At 37.3% G+C, this 15,901-nt stretch overlaps 1 protein-coding gene across 3 annotated transcripts in view; it reads right to left on the bottom strand.

The window, feature by feature from the left end:
* Positions 1 to 15,901, bottom strand: part of ATXN7 (ataxin 7) — an 87,301-nt gene that overhangs the window by 69,147 nt on the left and 2,253 nt on the right. The window lies entirely within an intron of this gene.

The following is a 15,901-nucleotide window of genomic DNA, read 5'->3' as shown; positions in this document are numbered from 1 at the left end:
AAACTGATTTTTTTTTCATCACTAAAAAGCCATGAATATACATATAAATTAGCCAGCCTAGCACTGGGACTGGATGACACTTCAGAGATATTTTTTTTTCCCCTTAAAGGACTAAAGTCCAGACAAGAGGAATGCATTCCAAGAGGGCACCCGAGCTATTCCCCAGTCTGTAGGGCTTTGCTCCAGTGGAAGGTGCCAAATGAAGCTTTTCCTGCCTTCTGGCTCTATCCTCTGGGAAGATGTCTGCCAACTAAGTTTACATCTTTCAAGTCTTTTTATGCACTGAGGATAAACCCTTTTTTCATCTTTTCCTTTAAACTGCAGCAAAGCAGCTAACATTACCTTGACTGAGATCCTCTGGAGATATATTTACTATTTCTAAGATTGACTCTGCTCAGTGACATAGCTGATCCTAAGAAGAACATCCTTACTTAATTATATTCTAGTTACTTCATAAAATCCAAATTTCTCTTGTTTTCAAGAGAAGAAAGACAAGACTTGAGAGCAAGTCCAATATTATTTTTTTCTCCCCTCTGCAGGCACTGTTTTGCATTATGCTTAATAGAAGTGATTCTTAGTAAACTTCTACCCTAGTAGAAGTCTCAGAAAATGCTTGTTACACATACAAATCTCACTGAATACTGCAATATAAAACTCTCTGTTCAACTCCTGATGCTGCTAACTAAGAAAATGCTATGCAGTGTTTACCAATTTCCTTTTTGTTCTTTAGTAGTTTAGGACAGGAGACTCTGAACTGATATGGATCATCCCCTTCCCAGCAGATCATTCAATGTTTAGCCTCAAAGTCCCAAGCCCTTCAAGCATATGACCTACCTGCTGTGGAAGTAATTCCACAAGTGATTTCCACAAAGGAAAATCCTCCTCCATCTCTAGCCCAATTTCTTTAGGGGATATGAGAGCTTTGCATGCAAAACATTCTTTCTTTTACCCTGATGTAAGTGTTACTTTTTTATAAAAGGCAAGTTGTGTTGCTTCATGCAAAAATGAAAACAAAAACTATAAAGCAGAAGACATCTCCAAAGACTTACAAATCTAGAAATAGGGTAGTAAGAAATGGACAAGGGCGAAGGAAGGATCAGCAAAAATTTTATTCCTGTGTATGAACGATCAGAGCATACTATGTCACCACCTGTGAATTTTGCTGTAGGGATTACACCTGCAGTTGAGTTTGAAAGAAGTTAAAAGAGTAAGTCTCAAAAGAATAAACTGACAGCTTAATGACCCTTTAAAGAGAACTCTTTCTCTGGATAATGGGTGGCAGAGAACAGGAATGATTCTTGTCGAGAATTTACAGCAGGTCAATTACAACCACAACTGTCAGCAGAGAGTAACACAAGGAAGTCATGGGATGATTGAGAACAAGCCAGGTGGAGCTCCCTCCTTGGTACCCTGGAAAAGGGAGAGCTGGGTGAAAGGTGGAAAAATGACCAAAAAAAGCCAAAACAGCAATCCAGGAAAATGGAAAAAGGCCTGCATTTCCAAACCAGTGAAGCATTATGTCACTCTCATTGCCTGACTATCAAAGAAACTTGGACAAAATTGCTGTTTGATACTTTGAGGAGTTACTGATATGCAAGGCAGGGAACCACAGCCTGCAGAGCAAAAGCTGCATACCCCAGCCAAAACTGTATCCACACAGATTACATATAATATAGGCAGAGTTACAATTACAAATGCATATTACCCATTTAAGGGGAAACACATTTACACAAAAATTGTAATTGCAAATCAACTCATTAAAATACAGAAAATGGAAATGTATGTGATGGAGCATCCCTAACTTTTGAAAGTATCAAAACTAATGCCTCAGCTATCCAAGGTCCTTTAACTCTGTTTATTTTCAGGTGCCAGAAATATGCACCAAAGAATGTGCCAAAATTTTGGAACACTCTTTCCCCTATGTTGCCCACTAAATATTCAAATTTAAGATAAAACACGAAGGCTATATTTATATAAACAAAGCTGTGGACAGGCAGGGTATAATCACACCCAGCTCTAAGTATGGGGATAACCTCAGGAGGTCTGCCCCTGGAGAGGCAGGAGCAGGAGGGGTGTGCAGGGAGCAGGAGCAGGGCAGGGCAGCCCAGGGGCTGCTCTTAGGGCCAGCTGGCAACTCCAGGCCAAACCCCAGCAGCTCCCAGGCTAATCCTGGCTGTGCTGGAGACTGACTCTGAACCCCCCAACTGCAGAATCTCAGGGGCTCAAAGGGGGTATCAGAACCACCAGTTGCATAATTGGCCCTGCCAGTCTCTCCAGGAGACACAATTCTTCACATCTTCACAGACTGAGAAATAACTACCAGCTGCATTCAGAAATTAAATACCAAACTTCCATAAACACCAACTGCAAAATTACAGCTTCTCAAGATTTCATGTATTTCCTATGTATACCAATAGCAAGTGCTTCTCAGAATTACCTAAATATTTACTATTATTTGTGCAAACATAAATGCAACAGAATATTTGGTGTAAAACATAATAATGATACAAGTTATTCTGAAACTATTTCAAACATAGGTATCTTAATTAATAATGAGAAATTTTAATAACTAATCTTTTAGTTACTACATAACTAATACCTTAATCAATGGAGAAGCAATAACACCTTTTGGATAATTGACAAAAATTGCAAAATGATAATGCATAGCAAAGTGCACTTGATGGATCTTAACTCTGACTACTGTAATTTTCTTTTGTCTAATGACAACAGGCAAAGACCAGCATTCATTATCTTTCTCAACAAATCATGTCATCACTGATTTTATCTTCCAACAATTTCTCTTTTAACTTAGAAGTCTTCTTCAGCAGCAAGATTAACAAAGTCACAAGAACGCTTTGCATATTCCACTTCAACAATTTCAGTAAAACCACACAAAGCATTGAACAGAAAGGTAAAAAAACATACCTAATTTCAGAAATAATGCAAGATTTTCTCTAAGCAAGTATTTTGTCCTATACTTCAAAACACCCACATCTAGCAGTATTATATATGCCACGATTTATTTCAAAGTTCAATTCCTAAAACACATTATCTTATTGCAGCAAACTAAGATAAATATGGACAGTTGAAAATATATTTATACATTTCTTTAAAAATGGCATTTATATATGTCTGTAGAGAAGAAAAAGATATGTTCTGCATTTTAAGCCACAGGAATATTTCATACCAATTACAACTTGTATTACATCAGAAACACAAACAATGAAAGCCTGGTAGTTAGCAGTAAGACACTGGACATCAGGATTTTCCATTTTTAAAATTTAAAAAAAAAACCTGACTGGATCACTTAAAAGGGTGCATGAAGTAAAACAATAATGAAGTAAAAAGACTAAGAAAAATACACAAACATATAATATAAACATACTTTTCAAGACAGAAAGGCACAGCTAATCAAGGCAATTGAGAGTACATGAATAATAGGATTTGCAAAATTTATTACTGAGCTTCTCTGTTAAAGGTAACATTATTCAAATGACACCGTCACAGTTATTGCAGATTAAGGATTTCAAATTAGCTCCTTGTGTATATCATTATTTTGAGTAGCTGCATTTTATCTGTCTAATTTTAAATTACTGCAGGCAGATGAAAGTCATCCTAAAATCTGACTCATAATTCAGGTACCATACCACTAACCTTAACAGAGATGCTGGTTCCTACACAGGTACAACACTATTCCCAATGTAAACAAAGGACACTGGCATGCACCCCAGGCTAAGGATGTCAGCATTTTTCAGACACCTTTCTGACTGTTCCATTTTATGGTGATGCAATATGACCTACATTTTCAACGGCCAAAGAGAGACAGAGAGATAGAAAGGGAGGAGATAGAGAAAATAAAGACAGACAGACCTTTGCTGTCCTTATCCTCTACCAACTACAGCTTTAACTGTCCCTCATGGGGGTAGTAATGGGCAAGAATAAAAGCAGAATAACCTTATCACAAATTCTGAATGAGAAGCTGAAAGATAGGCAAGTGTAAGAAACAGCAAGATTTTTTCCTACAATCCTGTGAACAAGTACATAGTGACACCCTCAATAGGAAAGAACAGTAGAATCAATAATTTTATAATCAACTGCCAGAACAAAGCTGTCTGCAATACAGATGCATATTTTACTACCTTGTATTTCCTCTCATGTTCCTACCACTTCATTTCCATGTATTCCCTTAAGATCTCGAAACAAAACACAAAATAATCCACATCATTATCACCATTTTTACAGAGAGAGGAATTGAGGAAGGAGTGATTTGCCTACAGTTACACACCAGGCCTAAGGCAGGCTTGGGAACACAAAGCATCACTCTTCATTATCTCTGTCCTCTGCAATCTATTAGGGACTGTGATACCTGTCACTCTAATACATAATCTTGACATAATACCAGAATTATCTCTATCTTGTATTTCTCGCACATGAACTTCACACAGAAATCTGTACTAAATTATTATTAATAATCCTAACTCTCAGAAAGCTTTCCCTCACAAATGATGGTCCATATTTCTCAAACTGGCTCTGGAAATGCACTTGGCTGAGCTGTAAAACTCAGCTCTGGAAATGCTAATGGTCTTTTTCATTATAAACATGTGAAAATATAGAACTAATTAAATCTTTGGGTGGTTTTTTTTTGTGGTTTGTGTTTTTTATTATTCTGCAGCTAAAGCACCTTTATTTTCAAAAATCTGTAGTTTTCCACAGTTAAAACTAGAATTTAATAAATTAAAAGCTTGTTGCTAGGTTTGTATTAAGCAAAAAATCAAGATATTTTGATTTTCAGTTATTCTTCCTTAGGGCAAAAATATCCTGCAGAATTTCTGCAAAGCACTTAGAGCTGGTAGTTAATACAATATGCAAAATAATAGTAAGTAATTTCTTTATGTTTAAAACTGAAAGCCAAAACATGATCTTAAGCATATCTCTGTACATCCAGAATTACTTCAGATCTTTCCAAAGAGATTCTTGGGATTTGCACATAGATAAACAAGACTGTAATTTGGCATGGTATTTGAAACCAGAGATCAATAAAATGTATAGACTAATCCTGGGTTTGAACTGTGATTTTATGATAACAACAGCTTTCTTATCAAGCAGCATTCATCTCATGAAGCGCAATCAGCCCTACACAGCGAGGGGTGAGAAACTGTTGCTCATTTGCTTGAGTGCTTCTGCCTTTTCCAACAGCAACTTTCTATCAAAATGTTTAGCAGTGAGCAGTTAGGGAGGCAAACAGCACCTACACCAAGAGTGAGAAAGAAAAAACTTAAAGCCCATCGTATTTTATAGAGCAGAGACACGGAGAATCAAGAGACAGACAGCTACCAAATATGAAGGAAGGGAAATACCTGTGTAATGATGGGGAAAAGCTTGGAAATTGAGGAAGGATGGACACTGCAAAGGGAGGGTGGGATGCAGGGGGTAGGGTGGAAGACACAAGGTCTTAAGTAAAAAAGAGAACTATTTCTCCTTCAACACTTGCTCATAAAGACTGTAGGGAAGTCCTCACTCAATTAAATGAAATTACAATCACACATTTCTCCACTTCTATTATCTGTGACTGCACTTTGGTCAATCTATTTTACTCTTTGAAACTGAATTTAGTGAAAAACTGGTATTTCTTCCATTATAAACAAACTTATTTATGTTAATCTAGGACACAGTCGTGCTGATATAAAAGAAATCTCTTCCATATCGTCAGCATTACTAAAGCTCTCCTTTTTGAATATTTCACTTCAATATTTTCTATAATTTTTTTCTTTTATTTTTTCTTCCTTCAAGTATCTTTGTCACAGTTCAGAAGGGAAAGAAGCAAAAGTGGCACTTTTATTGCTGTCCAACACCATAAAAATTTCAGCTGGAGAAGCCAATCAGTGCAGGCACCAAGCCCAGTATCCATCCCAGAACGAATCTTCCCTTTGCCTACCAGTGACTGCCACCTAGAGCCAGAGTGCACCAAGCAGGACAGAAATAAATGTTACAGCAACAACAGGAACGTCAGCCTCAGCCAAAAGAAAAATACAAACAAGGAACTCACACTCTAGAAAGTTACATCCAACTGAAAAGATTAAATTAGTTAGGTTTCTCTTCTTAGCATGCCTTCTGAATAATGAGCATTTGGCCCATGTCTCCCTGTTTTTCTCTGCAAACTGCTATTTTGTTATGCATATTTAAGTTACATATGTGGGAACATATATATAAAATAGCATTATACTGCTTTTCAAGTAAATCCTGTGTTTCATTTTGTTTGCTAAGAAATGTGCTGGGCCATGCTAAGAAACTGACTACAGAATCTCATCATTAGCTGAAGATGCAACAGTGACATTTCAAAGACTACCTGTGTTAAAATGCTGAAAAGGCTTTAACATTCATGACATTGGTGATATTAATAAGACAAGAAATGTCTTTTTAGTGGCATGAAAGTTAATTTAAAAACCCTAATATTTTCATTTTAAGAAACACACTCATACTCACCCAAATATACCAGTGGCTTGAATGTCTACCAAAGCCCACCCAAGCAAACAGCTGCTGACACACTATAAGCTTAACACATATTTATAAACTGTATTAATTCATAGCTGCTTATTATACTGTGTAAAATCATATCTTTTTCTAACTACTACTTATGTAACTATTAATAAGGTGCCTAAATCTCAAGCATTAGTCAAACAACCACAAGATACTCTTTAACAGAATAAAAGGAAGGATTTTTTTTGTTATCATTTACCTGGAGAATATAATAATTTGCATTTTAAAATATTCCCAGTAGCAGTTCCCTTCTCTGCGAATTATACACTGCTGCAAAAGCAAAGCTATGTGAGCGTTAGCATATTCTTTAGCTATTAAAATAATTTATTAGCTATGACTAATAATGCCTTGTGAAGAAATCAGTTCTCCAGTTTCCTCACTCTGCTGCTCATGGACAGGCAGACTGGTAACAGAGCATTAGAAAAACAGAGGATTTCTTCTCACATTTATCATTCCATTAGATACACAACCTCCAGGTTCCATAGTGTCCCTCCTTTTACTGCTAGTCCCACTGAGAAATTAATTTTTCCCAAGGGGAATACATGTTTACAGATAAAATGAAATTAAATGGAATTACAAACCTCACTGTTGAACACAGCTACCTACATATGAACTAAATGTCAAGCTGTAGTTACTGAAATCAACAGTTTGAATGCAGCCAGCTGGAAAAATTGCTCATTCAGATCCACACTCAGGACATACTTTCCCCCACAAGGCACTTCATGAATCCCCATCATTCTTCCAAGCAGAATAACAACTCTGCAACTGGCCTAGATGCAACACTGCAGCAGAGAAGAATATTTAAACAGAAGGATGACAGGGACTCACTGTAGAATTGTCCTGGAGGATGACATGAAAGAACTGCCAAAAAACCCAAACCCGCTGAAAAACACAACCTCTCCTTGACAACTACCACAGCTTTTCTTACAGATACAACAAATTCCACTTGAAACAGAACTGATGAACAGGTCACAGAGCTGGAGAATAGCTCTCGGCATGATCCTGTTAAAATGTCTCCAGTTAGAGATCTGTTAACCAAAGGAGAGACACAAGGAACCTCCAAAGGTCAGCCAGTCCCTCCCTCAGCCCCAAGGCATGATAACTAAGCTACCTGGTGGGAACAACACAAGGAATCAAACCTGTTCTTAAAGACCTGGGGCAATGGATAAGCCATTGTCCCACGGGTGATTATTCCAGCCTTTCAATACTTCCACTAGAGAACTGTGTTTGTCTGTGATCAATCTTCATTGCTCGAATGTGACCTATTTGTTCCTCCACCTGCCACAGCCCCCTGCTTTGCAATGCCCTTCAACAGATCTGTGTTCCCACCCCCTGAGTCCCCTCTTTTTTACCATAAGGAATTTTGTAAGGAATTGCATTCTTGTGGCAGGCACACATTGTTTATGCATTCTGGTTTTTTAAATCTTCAAGCAACTGCACTGGCATCTCCACACCTCCTCTTTCTTAATTTCATTCAATACAGACCTGATGTCCTCCATGTGTGCAGTTAATGAATACTTTATTTCAAAACTAAAGCAGATCAAGCAGACCTATTCTCACAAACTCAGAATCCTTAATATTATATAGATTTACTTTGGGTTTTTTTGTCTAAGTTTAGGAAGCTCAGCTAGAACACAGCATGCACCTCTACTCTATGCAGTGATTTTACATAGAAGTAAAACAAATAAAAACATAGATGATATTCCTATCACTTAAAAAATTCAGGTCCTGTTCATGAGTTAATAAAATGTCACTATTATGGTGGGAGCACAAATATAAAAAAGAGGTTAGCCCTACTGCCCTGCAACAAAACCATGCAATTCCCCATTATTATCAGAGATGGTGCTCAAAGAACAGCTGTGAAAAACCAGAAACACAGAAAAATACTCAGCAACTGGCAAGAAAAAGTCATAAATTTATCAGAAAGCTTCAAGGTAAATCTTCACAAAATATGACCACATGAAAGTGAGGTTTTTCTTTTCTATATCCTCCAGTACTCTATTTATGTGTGTAAAGTCTCAATAGTTATGTTTTCACTTTCTGAAGTATTTCTTCTTCTAAGGCAAATATCACTCCTAAGCTTTAAATTCTCTGATGACAACAGACAACTGTATCTCATCTCAACATTGCTCTCGATGAGACACTTGCCTGGGAAGATCTTTGACTCCAGAGATCATGGAATTTCCAATTACTCCTCCCTCCTTTCTCAACCAAAGGATAATGGAGCATAGCCAAGTCTGGGCCCTGCTGACAACTGGATTAGTACAAACCATTCCTTTAACTGCACTCACACATAGTTAAGGTGATATTTTCCTATTTCGTTGTAAAAAAAAAATTGCATTTTGTTGTGAATTGCTGTACATTTCTTAACCACAACACACAGTGCTGTATCCTATCCACCTCCCAGAAGGTGCCCTGTGCTAGGGCTGCCTGTTACTTATTTTTCCCCAAGCCATGACAGTTATTGCAGCTGCTTAAAAGACACCACCTGCACAGAAGCCAGCAGAGAACAACTGCTTATTCGAAGACAACTTAACTTTTAGAAGCCTTTGTAAAGAAGCAACACATTCTCACAGCATCCAACTCAAAAAGAAGATGCAGAGCAGCAATTTCACTAACTGCTATTAGCAGAAAGAGAAGAAAATGCAGGTTGTAAAATGGCTGTCTTAGAGTTGAAACTCTGTGCCAAATTTAGTAGGCTAGTCCTAGAAAGACTGGGAGGCAATTAAAAATTAAGATTTGATAAGAACAATCCGGTCGTTGGGAAATTCGTTACCTGTATTATCATCATAAGTCTACACTAACATTTGAGAGGATGAGTAAGGTTCAAAATCCCTTCAAGGGCTTGCAGGACCAGGAGAGACTTCTCTAAACATTTGAAAACAACAGCTCTTGAGCTATTTCCTTCCATTTGTTTGATGACATGAACTACAGTGGCAGTCAGTCACTCCTTGTGCAAGCCTTTCACATAACAACAGGATAGAAAAGCTCCACCAGAAAATCTGACAATAAATATCCTCCTATTCCAATCCAGACAAAGTGACTGCAACTCAAGTGCAATTTGGGTACTTCTAAAATTGAATTTCAAACTAATGACATTAAAAAAAACTCCTATGTTTCATTTTAATATACACGTGCACAATTTTATTTCAGGATATGTTATTGTTCAACACCATCCCAACTTTTTATATATACACACACAGAGCAAAAACCACAAGCAGTTCTCAGAAATGAAAAAAAACCAAACCACCAACTCATAACTGCCAAAGTGACACTGGAATGAAACTGAAGTGAAAATATTTAGCATGAGCCACAAAATCACAGGTGCATACTTATTAATAGCATGGCTTTGTTTTACTCTGATCTCCTACAAGCCAATCTTTATTAATCTAAGTTATAAAATCCAATTTATCTGCATTGCCTGTTTCATTAGTTCAATTCTCTCTATGTATAATCAAAATTTAATTTTTTATTAAAATAAAAGCTAAAAGCAGAGGATCAAAAAGAATTCGTGGTTTTGAAGCATTCTGCATTAATGTTTTGCAAAAAAAAATGCAACAAGCGAATCTGAATTATTGTTTATAAAACATTATAAGAAAAAGTTACCTTGTAACCTGCTTGAAATAAAACATTGCAAAAATAGATACACTGTTACCTACTTTCATAACTATTACTAAAATAAATAACACTTTGGGCTTAATGTTTTGGGTACACATATAGCCACTTCCAAATCTCAAATGAAAATGTCCATGTATATATACATACATATGGATACACACATACTTTATAGATAATGTATTTTGTGTCCAATTCCTCTATTTACTGGTGTTTGACATTAGCTTGTCTATTTAGCTTTTGTAACTCACCAAAACATTTTTTGAAGCAGATTATTTTATTCCATCATTTGTTGGGGTTTTTTTTCCTGTTCCTTATACTTTTCAAGCTCAAATTCTATCCCTGATGGAAATAAAGTACAGAAATCACCAGAGAGAAATCACTTGTACATCTTTGAATAGAATCTGACCTGCAATGCAAAAATTATCTTGATTGTTCTTTTCTTGCACTTCTGAAATTACTGGTTTGCTCTTATGAATTACTCCCTTAAACACCTTAGTCCTCAGCCACTGAATATCTTTTGTGTTGGGTTTCACTGCTGTGTTCAGTCTATCATTCTGACAGCAACACCACCTTGTAATAGTCAACAGTGTGGTGATTACAAAATTCACTCTGATGGAAAGAATTATGGGCATTAATCCCCTCAGGAAGGAGGATAGCTGGGTTGAAGCCTCCCACACATGTGGTGAACAGTCCAGCAGATAACAGCTCTGCTAATGATGAAAAGGGAACCAGAACCACCACCACCTCCTGGGTTTTGAAAGCAAAGATTGACCTTTGCTCCCTTTTTGAAAGAAAGGGCTTATGATCCTAATTTCAAGAGAGCGTGAATCCAAAATGCTCCCTGGAGAAAGGTGCTTAGCCCTGGCAAGAGGCAGGATTTAAGCACATTCCTACTTCAGCTACTGCATAGAGAATGTGCAGATTCATCATCTCCTTCAAGCCTTTCTGGCTGGTATAATTTTAACAAAACACCAACAAATAGTAAAGAATTTGGCTCCCCACCTTCATGGAAACATGACCCAACTGGCCTCAGGCAGACCAGCCTTCCCTTTTTGACCAGCTTGAGCCACAGCCTGGATCTGCCCCTTCTGGGTCTGACAGTCTCTGCTGGAAATGCCCAGTTATCCTCTCATCACATTTCTCTTGAAATATTTGTTTAAACCATCTGTTTAGACAGCATTTGAACCAAGTTTAGAAGCTACATTTGGCACAGCAAAAAAAGAAAGTGAAGAGAATTTGCCATCTTCCTAAGGCCACAACTTCACTTTGGGGTTTTACGCTGTTTCCAGTCCTTATTGGGAGGCTAACAAAGTTCAGTGTTTTCACAGGATCACAGAATCATAGAACCACTGAATATTATCAGCTGGAAGAAACCCATAAGGATCATTGAACCCCAACTCCTGGCCCTGCTCAGGACACCCCAACAATCCCCCCTGTGCCTGAAAATATTGTCCAAACACTCCTTGAGCTCTGGCAGCTTTGGGGCCATGACCATTCCCCGGGGAGCCTGTTCCAGGGCCCAACCAGTGCCACCTGTATTTCATTCAACATTTTACAAACAAAAACCTGAGCAGGCATCACCCAAGCATGTAATCATGCCTCCAATTATTTCTCTTTCTCTGCTTGGACTTGTACCTCAGAAATTGGGAGTGAGAACGTGCGTCAGTGTATCATGTTCAATGGGAACAGTAAATTTTAGTGTGCTTGAATATTACCCACTGGCAGAGTTTCTCTATTACAAGAAAATAAACCATTAAATAATCCAAAGCAAAATAAAACCCCAATTTAAAACAAGAAGCAGATGTTTATCAATAGACCTGATACCCTTTCTCCATCTCCTGAGACAGAAGCCTTTCTTTCAACATCTCCACATGATGTTGCCAAGCTCAAAGCCTTGTAAAATTTCTATGCCTTCTTTTACAGTTTGGGGCTGCTTTTAAAAATTAAAGAAAACAAACTTAACCAACCAAGTTTTTTAAACTTCAAAAAGCTGACTCAGAAGCTGTGCAATAGCTCTGATTCAGCTTTCTTAGCTGAGTCAAAGCATGTGGCCACGTGATTCAGAGAACACCGCTCTGAAGTCGGGCAGGAGCTCTTTCCAAAGGAGGAAATGCCTGGTTTCCCTTGCAAGCCTTGTGCAAAGTTTCCTCAGTAGCACTAACAGTTATTTATTTAAACTTGATACAAGTCAATATGATATTCACACCTCTCTTATTGTTCATCCAATGCTTCAAACCACCGTTAAATAAAAATATTTACCATTTGGCCCAATGCCAGCGAAGACAAATTCTTCTAAGTCAGTGGTAAAACCTCATTAAACATCCACTTCTTCCTCTGAAAACCCTGGCACAGCACTGATCACTACCACAGCCATGAACTGAAGGGCTGAGGAAGGAAAAAACAAAAATATGTTCTCTTTCCTTAGTAAAATAAAATAAAGTGAAAACATCCTACCAACAAATTAAGAGAATGCCAGATAATTGACTAATCCTCTGAAAAAACCTCCAAAATAATAAAGTCTGCTTTCTTACAAAACACATGAAACAGAGTCCCAGAACAGCATGAAATGCCACCCCAAAATTACCTGAGTCACTTTAAATCACAGAATGCAGGCATCATGTGGGATCTCCAAGCCACTGCACAGGCAGTCTATAGTGTTAATGATTTTTAAATCACAAGAACATTCTAACCAGCTAATCTGTCCTGCAGTGGCTTCATGGCACAGAGCTTCTCCAGACACCTGTTAAAACACCTTGACTTTCTTGCTATGTGGGAATCTGCCAAGTCCCTGGGAATGGGTATCATGACCCAGGGTGCCACTCCTGCTCATCCCACTCCTCAAACAGAGCCCCTTTTTGGCACACACACAGGACACACTTTCCTTTGCATCCCTGCACCTGAAAGCTCTGGCTCCTACACTTGCAGTATCATGAAATTTCAAGCTGAGTTTGACAAGCTTTAATAAATTAGTCACAGATCATCCTAAAATGTACAATAATTGATCCTCAAGCTTCATAAATATTCAGTAGGATCTGGATATGAAATTTGGAAAGCTGTTACATAATTCCTGTGAAGACAGCTGAAAGAGGACAATATCAGAATGCCACCTGTGTAATTGAGATTAACTAAGACATAGAGCCCTTACTTAGGAAAAAAATATTTCAAAGAACCATGCAGCACTATTTTTTTTATGACTAAAATAAGCTTTTCTCCCTTCAGGAGAAAAATAGTAGTGATAAAATGTCTTTCTAATGAACAAAAAATTTCCAGGACTAATATTTTTTAAGATGCTTCCATCAAAACTTCTGGAATTTTACAGGCTTCTTCCAGTTACAAAATAAAAAATAAAAAATGAAAAATAAAAAATAAAAATTAAAACCCATACTATAGACCACAACTTGTGGTTACACTATTATGTGATAGGAGCCTGGTTTTTAAAGTATGGGATTAACAGTACATTTAATCAATCTTGGTAACACAGGCAGTAGACAGCAAAATTGATTACTGTTCACATAATAAAATGTTGCATTTTAAAATTATTGGTTCTATCACTACAGTCACAACAAGTATTTTCACCTCCTTTTTCCCATTCTGCTGTAACTCTATGAAAATGGGCTGGCTCTGCAGAAACACAAGGGTCCATGTCAGGAAAGCTTTCTACAAGGCTAAGAACCACTCACTACTTTTTATACCTCAACCACTGGGGTGAAAGATTTCAGGTTTATCTGCCAAGAGTGACTATTTTAATATCTGCAGAATTAGACAGCCAGGGCCTTAGAATTCTTACAGAACAAGATGACAAGCTCTTGGAACACTGATGCTAATTTTCAGAAAATGCTGAAGCCACAGAAGACTGCAAAGAAAATAAAACTCTAACATAATTTAAAATGAGAAAAACAGTCTGATAGGTTAGCTTGGGATCAGTCTTGCACAGAATTCTGGTATATAATCAACAGAAAGATAAAGGATGGTGGTAAAAAGTAATGCTAAACATAGACTTACAGAAAATAGGTCTCGCTAAATAAATTTGGTATGGCTTTCTGACAAGAATATAGGTTGGACTGGATAAAAATACCCTGCAGTTTCTGACCTACTATACTTAGATCTCTGTAAGATTTAGTGCTACACAAAAGTCTGATTTAGAAGTTAGTCAACATGAAGAAAACCTGGAATCTAAAACCACCTCATAAATTATTAGGGAGGCTAAAGAAAAATATTTTAAATCCACCTTGTCAATAGTTAAAAACTGTTTTCTTAGCTCTTAAAAATCATAGCTCATTATAGCCTGGAATACTATAAAAAGCTTCTTCCCCTTTAACTTTTTGTGTGGTTGGGAAAAAAAATCATATACACACAGAGTTAAAGAAAAAGGGAGGAGGAATACAGTCACTTTAAACTTTTGCTCTCATAGATTGTTTCTCAGGAAAGAAAACTTCAGCACTAACAGATTTCCTCAATAAAAAAAACATCAGTGCACTTAAAAGCCATATTTTCAGGAACAAAAAAGAAGTATACGTATGAAAAATCAAAGCCAGTTCCACACACGTGTAACATCTTGCAGTACTAAACTTACCTAGGTTATACTTCTTGCATCCAGAGTCACCTGGAAACATTACAGAGGATTATTTAACACTTCTGACAAGGACAGATGTGCAACAAATTATTATGTATAAGCTGCTCCAGGGTCTTACCATATGGCACACATAAAAGAATTCAAGGAAAGAGAGAAAACTGTGTGACATTTTACCTTGGTTGAAAGCACACACAGGTACTTGTTCCAAAAGAGCTGGCACAGAGTCAGGTGCTATTCCCTGTGAACTTTTTCCTATTGTGTGAATCTCCACTATTGATGCTTTAGGGAAGGTCCAGAGCTACTCAGTGTTTCTGCTGGTCAGTTGAAGGATTGTATAAAAGACTGTAGCTGATAGAATCTGCACAGAGTACCCAAAGTGGTGAAGGACAAATAAGTAAGAGTAAGTCAATCCTGTTCCAAAGATCTACACCATATATCACAGTGAATTAATGACAAAGACATGGCTGTATACAGCCCTGTATACACTGCACTGTATACAGTGCAACACCCTCAGCACATGAGAAAAGAGGGTTGTTTCACACTTAAAGATAAGGAATTCTACTTGGAAAGAGAGCAAAGCAAATCAAAAACTCCTAAGACACAATGAATCCTCAAATGCATTTAGGAACCCAGCAAGCTGGAACTGGCTTCCCAAGCAAAAACATCCCATGGATATTTAATATGTCAAAATAAAGCAGGAGAGAGAACAGGCAGTTGCATCAATACCTAGCCTTAGTGAGATTCTTCCCCATGATGATGTATTTACCAAGTTCTACTTGTATTCTAAAGGAGAAAAGTTAATCAACATTGATGATGCCTGAAAGCCCTGTCTTAAAAAGAAAAATAATGGCTTTGTACTCAAAGTTGTTCTTATGAGCTTAAGACCAAGAACAAAAAATTTCATAGAAGCTCGTAATTAGTAACACATGAAGAATGGAACAAAAGTCATTAAATATTATAAACTAGTCATATGTACTGCTGTATTCTAAATTAATTACTCAAGGACTATCTATTTGTCATTCTGGAGACCTTAATAAGACCAACTGACTAAGAGTGGAATGATGAACAAAAAGTGAGAAAAGATTGTATTGGATTAAATGACAGAAAATTACATGGAAGTTCTGAGATTATTAAATAAATAATTGTGGATTTTCACCTACAATAGTCTTCAGT

This window comes from Agelaius phoeniceus, chromosome 11, assembly GCF_051311805.1.
Source record: "Agelaius phoeniceus isolate bAgePho1 chromosome 11, bAgePho1.hap1, whole genome shotgun sequence".
NCBI classification, from domain to species: domain Eukaryota; kingdom Metazoa; phylum Chordata; class Aves; order Passeriformes; family Icteridae; genus Agelaius; species Agelaius phoeniceus.
The sequence above is the reverse complement of the archived record's forward strand: the minus strand, read 5'-3'. Positions and strand labels throughout refer to the sequence as shown.